The 17,009-nt window shown below is 36.5% G+C and overlaps 1 protein-coding gene across 1 annotated transcript in view; it reads right to left on the minus strand.

The window, feature by feature from the left end:
- The window catches only part of PIEZO2 (piezo type mechanosensitive ion channel component 2), a gene marked incomplete in the record, with an annotated part of 2,710,318 nt that overhangs the window by 2,097,197 nt on the left and 596,112 nt on the right, over window positions 1-17,009 (minus strand).

A 17,009-nucleotide genomic window follows, 5' to 3' on the forward strand; every position in this document is an offset into this window, starting at 1 on the left:
CGTAAACGAAATTCAGGTAGCGGCCGATCGGCACTTGCGAACTGCTTATGCTTCAGGCTCCTCGGCAAGATAGACTAATGTAATGGTGTCGGCTGCTTGTTTTTATACCCCTGAAGACCTGATGTCAGTCCTGGAGCGACAGCAACTGACACAAAAATACTAAGTCTGTGGTATTCTGACCGACTGAGGGCTACCTGCAGGCAGATAACCCAAGTGTGATGACTGCAACAGTGAAACATGAAGAACATCTATGGGTCCAAATGGGGGAATTTTGAAGGTTCTTATGTATCTTTGGAAGGCCATCAATAACAGGATTAAGAGGAAATTCAACTAAAAGAAATTTATATGTATAATATGTAATCTGACTATTCATCAAAATTCATATAATGTAATGTGTACTTTCATAATCAAGTTATCTATCTGGTATCTAAACAACTTATATAAGTAGAAATATCAGGAATAATATTATGCATGCTATTTAGATAAAAGCTCTTGTCCATAACAACAATAGCTCCACCTTTGTCAACTGCTCTAATTTGTATAGAGTCCATCCATCGCAATTTATCCAAAGCTCTGTATTCAGTGGCCGATAGATTAAAAAAGGTTTTCTTATGTGGAACAGCCAGAAATCCTCAAGCAATGGGTGCAAAGCAGAATTAAACGTACTGGGCTTTCTAAATGTAGAAGATTGTATCTGTACAGGGAACAGACATTTTAGCATCACTTTTTCTTCTCCTTCTTCTTTCGGCTTTAGCAAATAATTTTAAGTTCAAAACAATGTCACAGATGTTAGAATGTGTGGCCAGTATATGCTATAGGAGAGAGTTCCTGGAACAGAGTTTACTTTAAGTTTACAGCTAAATTAACTGGTGAATTATAAGGACTATAGTCTTGCTCAGGACTCAGAGCTGTTTCTTACATTAATAATAATAGATTAGTACTAAGCTAACTGCCCTTGCAAGCCATTTTAAGCTTAGCCAATTATCCCTTGTGAGACTCAAACCCTGCACTTTATGTTTGTAAGGCAAACACCTTAATCATTAGGCCACCCTCCCAACCCCTCCTTTTCAGCTACATTACTTTTGTGGCAGGAATGTAAAAATCTGATTCTAGAGGTTAAAATGCTATAAACTGTGATAGCCTCATACTTTTGCATGCTAAAGGGAATTCTCTTTCTTTGGAACTGGCTTTCCATCAATGTGAAGCAATGTTCATCCCTAACCCTATTCAGGAGAATCCTGGACATATATCCCCAGATCTAGTACCTATATATCTAATGAACAAGAGGCAGCCTGTAAATCTTGCCCTAGATTACATATGCCCCTTAAAAATAATGTCAAACACACATATATTTGCAGGATACAATTGGGATGCTTGGGTAGTCTTATAAAAGCCCCAGAGATTGTTATCCTAGTATATACCTATGAATCTATGAAAATATAAATATACTTTATTTTGAAATAGCTTCACTTATTAAGGATTCTTTTGTAGTAACTTACACTCTGATTAAAGTTATGCACACAACCAAATTCTTAACCACATTTCTTCAGTTATCTGATTACCACACATCGGTAAAGAGAACGTAATATGTATTCTCCATCATCCACATGTAAATTTTTCACTAAACTAATACAAATTTTTTTCTATGTTAAACTAAATGTTTCCTATTTTGTGATACTTTTTTAATCTAAAATTTCCTCTCTTAGGTTCAAAAAGGAGATAACATATTTGTGTTTATTGCTAATACATCATGCTGTTTGTTTCATAAACATATTCATGAGATATGTGGATTTGGGTAACAAGGCATTTGGAGTAAATTTTTTTACAATAGCCTACTGCTTAGCAAATTTGCATGGCTAAAAGTTTACTGTGCAATTAAAACAACACTGCAAGAAGTATTTCTAATAAACTGCTAAATAGAGCTACTTGAGGCACAAACAGTAAAGGAGTTAAAACATACAAATCCCTTGGCTAGGAGATTTGTTAATCACTTACTCTCTACTTGCTCCCTGATCATGCGCTGCAATAAACACACACATTTAAAGATCAGTAAAGGAAAGGATTCAAAATGTCTTAGAGCTACGTATATAAAACTTGGTAAAGCTTTAATGTTAATGGTTTGTCCTCAAGGCTTTATGTGAGGACAGAGGGTAAGGAAAATATATAAAAAGATCCTGACATTTCCATTATGTGCAACGGGTGTTCAAGCTATAATGAGAACTTGAGCCATTGTTTCAGTGTAGTTCTCCAAATATAGGCTTGTACTAATTTAACATAGCTGTCAATGGAAGTGCTTCTTTTAGCTGCTCTGCTAATAAGGTATGGACATAAGATGTGCATTGTTAATCATGACATATTTCTAGTTCTTAAATACAAAGCAAATGGTAAGCAACAAACTGCTATTATTACTCCTCTACCTTTTACACATATCTATCTATCTATCTATCTATCTATCTATCTATCTATCTATCTATCTATCTATCTATCTGTCTGTCTGTCTATCTATCTATCTATCTATCTATCTATCTATGTATCTATCTATCTCTCTGTCTGTCTATCTATCTATCTATCTATCTATCTATCTATCTCTCTCTCTCTCTCTCTCTATCTATCTATCTATATATCTATCTATCTATCTATCTATCTATCTATCTATCTATCTATCTATCTATCTATCTATCTATCTGTCTGTCTGTCTGTCTATCTATCTATCTATCTATCTATCTATCTATCTATCTATCTATCTAACTATCTAACTATCTATCTCTCTATCTATCCACCTGTCCAGCTATCTATCTTTATATATACGGGTATTTGATCAGGCACACCCCAGTTTTTAGGTCATCAACCTTATCCAGCAAGCCAGGCATTATGTTTTAACAACAATTCAGCTTGATTTTCTTTTTCACCCAGTCTTCCTACAAAGTCATTTAAACGTGTTCCTATACTGTCTATATGAGAATGTGGCATATGAGAATGTTTGTTGTTGGAGCATAATTTTTAGAATTTTAAACTGTTTTTTACCATTTTCTTATGTATATTGTCTACCTTTTTATCCATATTTTCTACTTTTAAGGATAGCTCCTTTATGGATGATAGTATCTTCTGGAAATCCTTCTTGGCAGAGCTGGTCTCTTGTCAGTCATTTTGGAAACTGATATCCTTCAAGTGGTTTGTTTATATATATTTTCTTACAGGATTTTTAATTATTATTTTTTGACAAAATTTGATCTTCAGACAAACTAAAATAAATGTGTTCCTTCACTTCTAGCACTTGCTGTATCAAATTTGCTAATAAAATCCTGTCAAAAACCTTCTATTACTACTAGGCAACAAAACGCTGCCACACTCAAGTCATCCCATTGGACAGGCTCCACTTTGAAGCACTTTCTGTTGATCCAGTTCACAACTGTATTGGTCTGAACCAACTTGAACATAAGATGAACAAACTCAGTGTGGCAGAAAACACTGCAAATTAACTTAACTTACTGTTGATCTAGTGAGGTCAACAGTAAGTTAAGTTAATTTGCAGTGTTTTCTGCCACACTGAGTTTGTTCATCTTATGTTCAGGGGACTTACTGCTGATCTAGTGAGGTACCGCGGTGGTGGTGCTGTGGTAGCATTGTCACCTCACAGTAAGATGCTGTCCGGTTCAATTCTCAGCTAGAGCGTCTTCTGCGTGGAGACATGCATGAATGGGTGTACCTTCGTTGAAGGTTGTGCATCAGGCCTGGCAAGCCGGTACGTAAAAATCAACTGCCAATCATTAGCGGACCAGAGTTCCACTGTGGCGACCCCTAACCGGGAAAAGCCGAAAGACACAAACAAACAAACTGTTGATCTAGTGAGGTATTACAAATGCCCGACAACAAGCCACATGCAGAGCATTACATTGATCTTAATAGTGAACCTACAAGAGAAACAATTTCTCTAAAAGTAAGCAAGTAAGAAAGGTATCCTAGTGGGGAAGTCAGATAAAACAACCAATGAATTATTACAAAGTAAGCAGCCAGTAGCGTAGCTAGGGCAGGGCAAGAGGGGCAACTGCCCAGGGTGCAAAGTGTCGGGGGAGGATAATCAGCTTATCCTAGTTTTTCTTCAATGTAGTACTGGCTTTTAAAAGCCTGTCTTACATCTGTTGTCAAATCTGAGCACTGCAGCACTCCACATGCAGTCTAAACTATAACAGCTACTTGCTACATTATTGTATAGTATAGTATAAAAGTAAAAAAAAATTCTGTTTTTTTTTTTATTTTTACCAAAAACCTGAGCACTGTAGCAAAATGTGCAGGCAGGGTATACACTGTAGCAACTGTTTTGTTGCATTTGCAGCAAGCAGTTTGCCGCAGTTTAAAAGGATGACTTTTTTTGAAATATGAGTACTGTATTGTACAGTGCAGGCAGGGTATAAACTGTAGCAACAAGAGGTGGGGGTGGGTGGTCATAGATTTAACTGTAATAAGCTGATCACTTACAGAGTAACAACTGGCCTTTTACAGTGAAGAGGTGAAGTACTTTTTTATGGGGGAGGGGGGGGGGGCACTGATTCATGGTAGTAGCCCAGGGTGCTGGATGAACCAGCTACATTTTTTATGTAGTAGGCAGATTGAATGATGTTGTCAGCTGTGGAAAAATCAGTCAAAAGAATGTAGTGTTGATAAATGAAGCACTGAGTGAATATAAGCATTTCTAATACGTTGTGTTAAGAATTTCACTACCGCAGTAGCCTAGCTATATGGGTTATGTCCTGCAAAGAATATAACAGCAGGCCAGCTTCCAAAGCTTCAGGACACCTTCCATGCACCCAAGCTGTCCGTCATCTTGAGCTGAACTGACTATAAGACAAGTCTGCGTGTGAAGCTCTTCAGAGATTTACTGCTGCTGAAGTGTATACTCAGCTAATACTTTTGAGGATCAAAGGTTTTCTACTTCCCTTTGCTGGTCAGATAAGTTCCCTTTGGAGGGGCAACTTCCATTTTCTTAACTTTGTTGATGTTTTATTATTTTTCTTCAGGAAAGTTATTTTAAAGCTAGGACTCTTGTGTTTTAATAGACTGTCTCCAGACTGTAATGTACTTTTAAATTGAGCACTCATTTTTTTTCTGTCAGTTTAAAAGTAGTGTAAAGTAACTGAAAACATTTTTTGTATACAAAAATTATTTATTTTACTTTTGTGAGGTTGGCATAGTGTTTTAACTTGCCTTTCACTGTCTTTCTGTATCAAGTACATTTTGTGAACTGGTATTGGTTACCAGCAATTGCTGCTTGTCTTCCCTGGGAAAGGGGCATCATTTTTGCTTGACTGTGGAGCACACTACTGGTTCTATAGTTGGTCCTTCTTCCAGCCACAAAAAGAAAAAAAAAAATAATCAAACAACCTTTGCCACCAAAGCAGGCTATCAATTTTCTTCATCTGTAGGCAGGTGACTCTGCTGTGGTCATGTCTTCTACCTCAGACCACTAATCTTTTACTTGGATCCCTCTAGTGTAGTATCTACAGCCACTATGGATGAAGAGTAAGCCACATCCTCTGTTGGTGTTGGAGTCCCGTCAGTGCATACGGGGGAGCCACTCTTGTTGGTCCTGGGAAAGGGAATAGGGAATGTTACCCTATTGTGTCAGAATGCTATGCCCACTCCTGGGGAAAATACTGTCATTTCTAAAACAGTTCCTGTCAAAAAGAAACAGAAAACTAAACATACATGTATCTACTGCTTCTCAGTGGGCTCAGTATTTAATTCAGGCTATTGATGCTTCTTGTAAAGTAGTTTTTGGAAAATAAAGTGGGAGTCTTCTTTTCCTGAAGAGGTTCAACATTCTGAATCCGAACAGTAAGATGCAGAGATAGCTGTAAGTTTTTTTCTCAGATTTCTGTTTCAGACTCGTAGGAGAGCTCAGTTTTTGATTCTGCATGCAGAAACTTCTCTTTTTCTGAGACTGTTGCTAGAATGCAGCAGGGTTCAGCTGAACATCTACTCTTATGGTTTTATATACATAACTATACATTCTCAATGAAGCTTAATGTAACTAATCAAATTCAACATGTGAATCACTGAGAAACAGCAACTACACATCTAGTCTAGTTATGTCATAGTAAAGATGATGATATTTATGCTAGTCTTTCTTCCCCAGTCAACTATTTATAATCAACATATGAAAGGAACAAAGAGTCCATAGCAGTACCACAGTCTTATATAAAGATGGCAAGTACTAATAAAATGCATATCTCAAAAGAATAACCATGCAGTTTTCTTCAACCAGTGCTGCAGAAGCACATTCTCTAATAAAAAAAACAATCTTTTCACATCAAATAACAAATACTGTACATTAGAGATTCGCTTCATTTACCCTCAATAACTGACTTAAAATAGTACTTCAGGGATAATGCGTAATATCCATGGATTTCAACTTCTGCACTTAGCTGAATGTGTTTGAGGACTAAAAAGTTTTTTCCAAGTAAAACAGGAATTGTAGTTCAATAGTCATTAAATATCTGTTGTCAGTTTAATCTTCTGATGGCTATCTAAAGGTATGCTTGTATATATAAACAAGTCCAGAGATGCCCTGGTAATTTTTTTCCAAAATCTTAATGAGATGGTGACTGTGGTAAGAACAACTTACAAAAGCCATCAAAGCCCATACTAAAAATACACATTTTGCCAGCTTTCTGTTCCCAGGAGCCAAAAATCTTTACTTGACAATTATGGGTTTCTTCTTTGATAAATTTTCCTGTCAATGGAGTATTTCCATCCCAAGTGTAAAAAATAGTCAGCCCACAGTCAGGGATGTAACAATGGTTGCTATGCCTAGGTTTTCCTTGCCTTATGGCTGAATGGAGATGACTGACATATTTGTCAAGCATATAATATGTGAAAGATTTTGCTTGGTTGGTTATGTACTTCCTCCAATCCACTAAGGTCTACTCACACAGGTCCTAGTAGAGGGTAACACTCAAAATTGCATAACCAGTCTTGCCTTGGCTGTTTAAAGCATTGGTCATGTACAGTACATACTGTATGTAGTTTTATAGAGGGTATAGTAATTGTTTTGCATAATTTCTTAAAGCTGATTAGAAACAGGATCATCTGCTCTGCTGAAGTGAAATACTACTAAAAGTCCTTCCCACTCTGAATGAGCTAAAAAGGTTTCCAAGGCACAACTGCTGTCATAGTTATAGTTTTATCATCTACACATTCATCCTATAGCTTATGAATGGTAAAATGATTTATTCCTAAATGAACAAAAGTCCTTTCAAAAGAGAAACATTTAAGGATACCTATGTTTGCCAATAAATATTAGGAGTCATTTCTCACCTCTGTAGTGTATTGAAGCCCACCTAAAAGTGCTATCTTATTATTTACACAGCTTTGCATTGGAACAGGTTCCAGATATGGACTACATACCTCCATCTCATCCAAGACCTCTGTCCTGCTCATTTACAGTTTTGGTTTGCTGGTAAGCATCAACTACATAAAGTCAAGTTAAAAGCCAAATAAGAGTGGGCAAGTCCTAGGATGTTGTGTATAGAAACACTCCATTAACAGATGTATAATTGCCCCTTTTTACAACAGGGGTCTTTAGTTTTCTCCATGGAAACCACAGAAAGTAAGACTTTCATATATTGTTTAGCAAAATATTCTGCAATTGCTGTAGTCACCTAAGAGTAGCTCTGACATGGAAAGTACATACAAAGGAACAAGAATTTAGGAAAAAGAATTTCTTCAATTGCTGTAATTTTAGCCAGAAAAGGATGATGATTCCTCTATGTTTCTGTCATGACCTGGAACACTTTAAATAGTTGTACTATGTTACATATGCATTATTTGAGGAAACACACACCCATTTGATAATATATATTTTTCAAATCTACAGATATTGAATAAGAGGAATGTCCACTATTTTGTTTTTTTAATAATATTTAGACAAAAATGTATGAAACACAGGGAGGGTTTTCTTAATTTCCAGAGCTCATCCATAACACACAGTTACCTGCAAAAAAATCAGCTGAAAGTGTTATGCGGGGGAAATGCTCATGGACTTAATAAGAGGATACTGCTTCATTTGTATATATATCTTTAAAAACAAACAATTTACATCTGCAAACACATCAAGAATTTTTGACATTCAGTACCTTATCACTTGTACAAGTGATCAAGTGATATATTGCTTTGGGAACTTTATGAAAAAGTCAGATATTTCCAGATTTTCTTGTTCTGTCATATTTCATAAATGTAATTGCATTTATTTATTTATTTTATTACATTAAACTTACATTAAATAAAATAAAATAAATAAATAACATTACCCCCCCAAAACCAGTCTCATTGAACATTTATAATATTAGTTTATATTTTGATTTACTTTGGATGATTTTTCCAGTTTTTATTACCATTTTATTTGCTTATTCTGTGTTTTATGATTTCCTTGTTTGGATGTTCAATTAACTTAATTTCATTGCTGTTCTACAGCTATATTTTCACAGCTACATTTATACAGGCTGTGAATATTTGCTATTGTATTTTATATACTAATAGTTGCATCCTACATTAACTTAATTTCACAGTCTTTCTTACTGATGCAATTAAGTTTGCTGTAAGTAATCAACTATACAAAATTTATTGATTGGGATTTTGTCTGGACGTAAGTTTTTATATATTATTCTCATGGTTATAAATATATTGTGGTTATCTGCCTAAAACATTATTTAATTAATGTAGTCATGTAGTGAATGAGTTAATATAAGCCACATCATAAGTCACATAGTGAATGAACCATTTAAAAATAGGGAATCTTGCATGGTTAACAGATATATATCAAGAAAAATGCTGTGACACGCTGAAACTGGTCTATGTGATTTAAGCAATGATTGCAGTGGATTAATCCACTTTTTCACCTTGACCTGAGAGTTTGGCTGATTATTTTGAGTATGTTGATATACTGTTGATATGTTGTTGTTTTTTTGGATGTTGCATACATTACTGAGGTTCAATGTGTGTCACATTTTTTTCAAGATACTAATGTTCCAATTTCATAGCATTTGAACAATTGAACAAAAAAATATAAATATTCTATAAATAAAATGAGCACCTGGGGGGTGGGGGCAACCCTGTTGGTTACAGGTAGAAGCTGGTAGCATCAAAAAGGCACAGAACTATAGCCATTGCTAATACCTGGCACCATTTGTGGGTGTTTAAAGCAGCTTATATTTCTGAATAAAGGCATCATGAATACTGTGTCCCTAGAGAAAATATAATATGCAGGGCTATTCTAGGATCCTGAATGCTTTACAAGGTCAAATAGACAGATGCTTTAGACAAATCTCTCTTCATTCAAAACTGCGGATACTGAACCAAAGTTATATCAGGTCTGTGCCTCCTCATCTCCCTTTAACAAGACCCACCTAGAAACAACGTCTCAGGTAGAACATGCAGAATTCAAATTATCTTGATAAGATTTCCTTTAGTAGAGGAAAGCCAGGTGAAGGATTTGTCTTCTTTATGGAATAAAATCACTTTGTTTAGCTTAGGTGTATATAGAAGTTGATCCTTCTCTATGGCTACATTAAACATCCATCTTAGTTGAGAGGCCAGTCTTTCTTAAAGTTTTTCCATGATCACTGATAGAATGCCTGGCCAAAGGTTTTATCTGTTGGAAATGCCTCTGTCACTAAAAGAGTTTCTTCAGCTAAGACTGTTTCATTACATCTCTTTACATCATCAGCTTTAATTTAGAGAAGGTTGCATGACTTCGGGAAAACTTCCTGTTTAGAAGCGATCATATTTTGGGACTGATAAAATTTTATACGTTTCTCCCAATGTTATCCATCGTTATCTCTCAACCATGAAGGCTGCTGCTTCCTCTTATTAAACCATGCTGTCAACCTTTTATGGGATATAATATTGCTGATGCTCCTTCCACATAGCCCATCCGTTCATAGTATTGCTATATTGAGCCACATTCCTTTCTTGTTTCTGTATGTTTACCTTTCAATATGCACAACAATGCATTCTTCCTTTATATACTATCTTTTTTCACATTCCTCCCCTATGGTCTTTCACAAAAATTAAGCCCATTTCCCTTATGTTGCATAAACAAAAGCCACATGATAGCATAGTGTATAGCAACGCTGTCTGTGCTATATCACTTGTAAAATTACTTGAAGTATAGGAAAGTATAATTAGAAGAAAACGGTACGGTAACAATAATACGCCTATTTAAAAACACATAAATATGAGGAAGAAAAAACAGCAAAAGGGTACAGAAAGGCACCAATAAGACAAGGACATTGCAAAGATAAAACCTGTTTGAAACCACTGGCTGAAGTCAAAGGGCTCTAGAATGAAAACAAATTAATTTATTCAGCCTCCAATGGGCATTCAGAACCAAAGACGGTAACAACAATTATAACATATGCAAACCAAACAGGCCAGCATGTGAACAGAAGCAAAGAGATACTCATACTTGGCCCGTGCAACATCTGCCACTCATGACTAATACCCATTAGTCATGACTATGCATTATCGCATATAACTAACATGGCACAGCAGTTGGAATTAACATCCTTGGCTAAGCTGCTTGTCAGATGATGGCAGCATAGTGTTACTAATCCACTATCTGTGGCAACAGTCACCCACACACCAAAGAGCTCTTATGTGTGGTCATATTCTGTGCTTGTTATGTGTTTACACAGCTCTGAAGTGTGCTGCCTGACTTTTTACTGCCTTCTCCTGTAATGTCAATCAACTTTCAAGCTTGTATAGCTTATAGCTTTTTCTCATGTGTTCTACCAGAAACCATTGTTATTGGACATGTAATTACCTCTTCTTATGTTTTGAGGCAGGAACACACCAAACGGCCAGAACAACCGGTAGGTTTTCTAACTTTAGTTAACTAATAAAATGCCAGAAAACATAACATATATGGAAAAGCAGTTTCTGCAACACTTGTTACTTAGTGTACAAGATAACAGTGTGTTTTTGTCATATCTCCAGTTTATTGCTTAGATGTGATGTTTCTGTATGGAATCTATACATTTTCCTGGTGCCCACATGGGTATCCTCCAACATCCCAAAGATGTGTTACAAGTAGAATGCCAGTCTACTAAATTATTCACATGCAATGTAGACCCTTTTGTGGGTACACCAAAACAGCGGTAACATTGACATGTGTGATGTACTTATATCTCCAAGTGCTACTGGCAGACACAATGCGCGCGCATACACACACACACACACACGCACACACACACACACACACACACACACACACACACACACACACACACACACACACACACAAGAAAAAAATAAGGAAATAAATAAAAATGTTTAATTAATAGATGAGCAATCATCTTTTACTAAAAGAACAGCAGAAATATACTGCATTTAATCCTCGGTTGTCAGAATTATTTGATTCGTAAACGTACATATATCACTTACCCTCAAGACTCTTGCTGGCAATGAAAAAACTGCTGTAAAATATCTTAAATGTCGTACTAAACTACAGCATTTAATTTGCCAGCTGCTCATTTTCTTTGCTTTCCTTGGAACTGACAGAATGAAGTATGTGTGAAGAAGGGACTAGCTTATGAAAACAAATGGATCTTTAGCTTATTTTCCTCTTACTGGTACTGTACTGTTTGCACTGGCTCTTAAAAGCCATTTCAACAACACGCTTGCTAAATATTTGATGGACAACATATGGCTTAGTGACAGAATCAGTTGCTACTGCTGTATAAACACAAAGACAAGTGAATCAGCATTACTCCTGACTTCGCCTTGGCTGACATATACAAAAAAAGCCAGATTACGATGTACTTTTTTTGTTACTGACAAGTGTAACCCCCATTATCAGGCATAACAGAGTATCAATCCTCCTAGGAATAAGTATTACCATTTACCATGAATAATTAACTACGGCTTCTTGCTGCCTTGCTTGTAAATGTAGTCAGCCATTCTCATGTCAACAAATGTAATATATGTGCACTTCATACTATAATACAAGCTACATTTATAAAGACAGGCAGTTGTTACAGACAGCAGCATGAGGGAAGTTACATACAGTAAACTGCTGTGTAACTTTAGGCTGACAACAAATGCATCACAAATAATATTAATTAGAATATACTCCACTAAGGAAAACACTTCTTGCAGCATTCAATGCATTTTTAAGCAAATGTAGGTAAAAGAGTTACTGCAGTTTTTCAGAATGCCACTTTTGCCTAGAACTAGGAAAGCAAAGACAATAGTAAAGAGACCACAACTTATACCAGTAATCAAAGAGGCAAAATATATTACATCAGGTAAAAACAAAACAGAACATGAACACATGACAAGAAGAAGGACAGAAAGTTTTATCTAACACCCAGCAAATACAAAAGAAAAGCACTCACTTTCTATTCCGCACAAAAATACCAAAATGAAAATATTAATGTTTACTTTTGCTCTGACTAGGCCATATATATTACTAGCCTCTCTCACTATTCAAAAAGCATACAAATACATAATGGCTTCTGCTCTGTATCTCCACAAATTAGCTATCAAAAATGGTCTGCTTACAGCAATATCATTGTAGTACAAACCCATGTAAAGCAGCATGGTATAAGGTGGTTTTAAGACAAAACTAGCCTTAGCTTTAACTTAGTGAAACAAAGTGGTCAAATATTTGACTGGATGGAAAATAAATAAATAAATGAAAGTGGTTTACCACCTTCCATGCATTTCTCAACATGTATGCTCAAGAATCAGGGACAAAGGCTCAAAATCAGGTTAAATATTACAATAATTCATCCAGAAACCTAAAGGAACAGGTTTTGAATAAATCTACATTATCTGAAGACTGAAAAATATGACATTATAACTGACTGACTTAAAAGAACAGGTTTTGAATAAATCTACATTATCTGAAGACTGAAAAATGTGACATTATAACTGACTGACTTAAATCCTTAAATTATTTAACAGAAAATCAAAAAACTTATGAGGGACAAGACAAAAATATAATGTAAAATCAGGAAGAATATGCAACATAACACACTTGCAATTTATATGTTGTATATAACACACTATTTCTACTCTTGGTCCAATACTTGTATGCAGTTTAACCAAGCCCCCACTTTTTTCTTGCACTTTCCAAACTTTTGGAGAAGCACTTCTGTTACAGCAACACATACATTTGGTGTAGTTCATTTTTTTCTGTTTTTGTTGTATCTTTCTAAATTTGCTATATTGTTGTTTCTTAAAATATTATTATTACTTTTTTACCCAGATTGACCTTGAAAATGGTGCATTGTGACCATCGTTCTAACCCAGTTAAAAAATAAAAAAAAAAAAATACATAGATAGAGATATAGATATCTCTATTTTTTAATTTGTTAACTGGGGTACAATATGTATATATATATATATATATATATATATATATATATATATATATATATATATATATATAATATATATATATATATATATATATATATATACACACACACACACACACACACATATATATATATCACACACACACACACACACTCAGGTTCACCCATCTTTGTCAAAAGCTCACTCTGCTGGCAGCTTCCCTGAAAGTTACACTTCGTTGACAGGAAATCTGATCGACAGAATTGTGCAAGTCAACATAGTATGAGGAGATATAGCTGGAGTAATAAAATATACTGGACTGCCAGCTCATTGACATACAGATCTAAAGACCTGACCACTTATTAGACAACTCAGATTCAGTGAGTGACCTGGACACTTAAAAAGCTGAAGAGAGGCAAGAAGGAGGGGGAGAAAGAGAGAGAGAGAGTGAGTGAGAGGAATTTTCAGAAATCCTGCTTGCCTGCAGTAGGGACACGTATGAGGTGCATGTGCCTGGGGAGTAATCTGAGTACTGAACACACTGCTGGAGACTGCAGAGTACATACAAGTGCTAACTGCAAAGTGGATGCAGCCTACTGACAGACTGCATAATTTTGGAATCAGGTAACATGTCCCTGCTAATGCATATTGCACATCAAATGATACTTAGCATTATGGGCATGCACAATGAGAACTACTTAGGCACAAAGAGAAAACCCTTGAGTCTTGTTGTAGGATGACACCACCACTCATGTCAATCTCCCCTAGGAGGAAGGGATGGGTTACACAACTCCTGCCTAGCAGGAAAATGAATGGGATAGTTGGGATGGTGAGGAGAGCTTTAATGGCCAGTAGTGTTCAGGAACAAAGAAGAAATAACTAAAAGTATATGACAGCACAGGTTTTCAGGTCATAGGATTCCTAATATACTGGATGAGAATGGAAATGATGACATCAGTAACATCAGTTTTGAAAGGACTGACAAGGAAGAAGTCTGAGCTCTTGCGTCTGGTGGTGCCTGTGTTGCAACACATGATGTCATTTGCAAATACTAGAGCAAATATCACTGTTAATTCTGAGTACTGGCATAGATAAGGTATAGAAAAGTGAAGTAGAAAGGCTAGTGTTGCAGATTTTCTAAATGGTGACACCATAACTTTCAGCACTAACACAAACATTGGCTGCTATGAAACCTACAGTGTGGGCAGTGGTACTGAGTGGACAATTACAAGTGACAAGGATTTTTTTCTTCCTGAAGATGATGAACAACTGCCACTAGTTCCTCTCCTTAAATACTGGGTCTATAAAATCATCTTAGTCCACTTCAGGTTCAACCCATCTTATGTCTCGGACCAGTGAGAGACAGGGGACAAAGGAGCAGCAGCATCCTGCTATCAGGCAGTATGCCCTATTTACCATTACCCCATGGCTACCTTATGAGCTCTATAATTCCTGCCTTCAGGAGTTGCATGCACACTTCCATACAAGCACAAACTCCTAATCAAATGGTATACTGCTTGCAGCATGGAGCTAACCAAGCTCTTAATGCTGCTATTGCAGTGAACCTAAGCTGAAGCCCCTCCCCCCAGGATGGGGACATTGGCACCCTCTTCTCACTCTGATCCTCTCAAAGCAGCCCCTTCAGAGTCCCACCTGTTAGCCAAACACAGGTCATCTGGGGAGTAGAAGGTTTTGTTCCTCAGTGCCACAGAGCCCCTCAGTGCCATTGGCTGACCTAAAGCTATTAGAGACTCCAACAAAAATGATACTTTCTGACTGTGAAAGAACTTTTACCAGTGTCCCTGGATGTTTGGTTGGGAAAGAATGCACAGGACCCCCTGCTCTGTATTTGAACTATGGCTTTATTCTATCTGTTGTACTCAACAGGTATCAGAGTAGGACAACATAAAGTCCATGCAGTGTGTCCATCCAGCAGGAAACAGAAATAACATTGAATGTCCAGCAATCAGGAAAGAGAAGTAACAAAAGTAGCAGGAACAAAATCTTTAGAAAGTGAAGAAGCATGGGAATCAAAATAATAGGCATTTGTTCAGACCCCTCTCTTTAGAGGGGGCCTCCTGTACAATACGTTTAGCAGCAGGGATGTAGAGGGGGCCTCCTGTACAATACGTTTAGCAGCAGGGATGTAGAGGGGGCCTCCTGTACAATACGTTTAGCAGCAGGGATGTTGGCCATCATAGACACAACTAGAGTCAGAGATAGTGAAAATATTTTTTTAGGAATTATTATTTCTAATTTCATTAAAGCAAGATAGTCTGCAGATTTAGCCTTAACCAAAAAAGCATGGGTATCAGAAATGTGTGAAGATCTAGCCTGATCTAAGGCTTTGAACTGGCCTCATAAGGCTTACATCCCTTGTTTTGTGTGTTGCTTTGTTAAACTTAGCACAAAAAAAAAAAACAATGAGAAGGTTAATGCACCCTCCTAAACAACTTCCACAGTATCTTTCATGGGTGGGATAGTCATGGAGCAGGCACACCTCAAATGGCGGTTTAGGTACCAAAAGAAGGTAAAATGCCTAAAGACATTAAAATATAGTCCAAAGATTTCCAACAGAAAGACACCACAAAACAAGAAGAAGTAAAAGGGCCAACATGGTAAACAAAAGGCAGTACTCACTTTTTTTTTGTTGTTGTTAAGTAGCCTGGGGCCACCTTCTGCAGTCAAACTAATACTGTAGTGTAGCAAAGAACTGTGGCAGGTCAGAATACTGAAGCATGATGGGAATTTAGGGCATTTATTATAACTGTAATTGCCTTAATATTGCTACAACTCAAGTGCTCTAGGTTGCACTGCATATGAAGTGTTTGTGTGTTTTAGCTGCTTTTCTGTATATATAGACTTTTCTGTATATGTAGACTAGATACTTATTCTGCTGTGTTACTGCCTCTTAAATCGTTTTTCAGTTGTGCACTTGTCTTGCTTCATTTAAAAAGTTTTAAATTGCTAATTTTGTAGAGTTTAAATTGCATTTACTGTTTAGGACTACACACTCAAGTGTGTTAGCCTTTTCTGTGTTTATTTACTGTATTATCACATTGTTTACCCTGTTTCAACAACCAAAAAAAAAAAAAAAAAAAAAAAAATATATATATATATATATATATATATATATATATATATAAACTATCTTGTTTGCTTGTTTCCCACCTTTTCTAGCTAGTCCATATCCCAGGCTTTGCTTGTCTCAGGACTTTATTTTCTGTGCTCAGAGCTATCCAGACCTTGCTGTGGAAGAGGGAAGTCCTACTGCCTACCAGTGGGACTGGTGAGCATTGTACCGCATATCTAACGCTAGAGGAGTGGTTTCCAGCTCTGAAATTGTCATTTTATAAGCATTTTGGGCTGATTTCTATCCCTTTCAGCTGTCTGGCTTAAAAACGTGTGTGTTTGCACATTTTTCACATTGTGCAGCACTGCAAGGCTACAGTTAAACTATTCCAGGTGCCAGAAAGTCTGTTCTTCAATTTTTCCCTTAAAACTAGTTGGTTTCTCAGTAGTAGCACTAAAATCTGAACCCCTGTGACTAGCACTTGCTCTAGAACCTGCTGGAAAGCACTAGGAAGCCACAAACTGATACAAGCACTCAGCTCTCCTTGTCAATAAGGAGAAATAAATCATAGGCACTA

Source organism: Protopterus annectens, chromosome 3.part1 (assembly GCF_019279795.1).
Source record: "Protopterus annectens isolate FY-2018-M chromosome 3.part1, PAN1.0, whole genome shotgun sequence".
Lineage (NCBI taxonomy): Eukaryota > Metazoa > Chordata > Ceratodontiformes > Protopteridae > Protopterus > Protopterus annectens.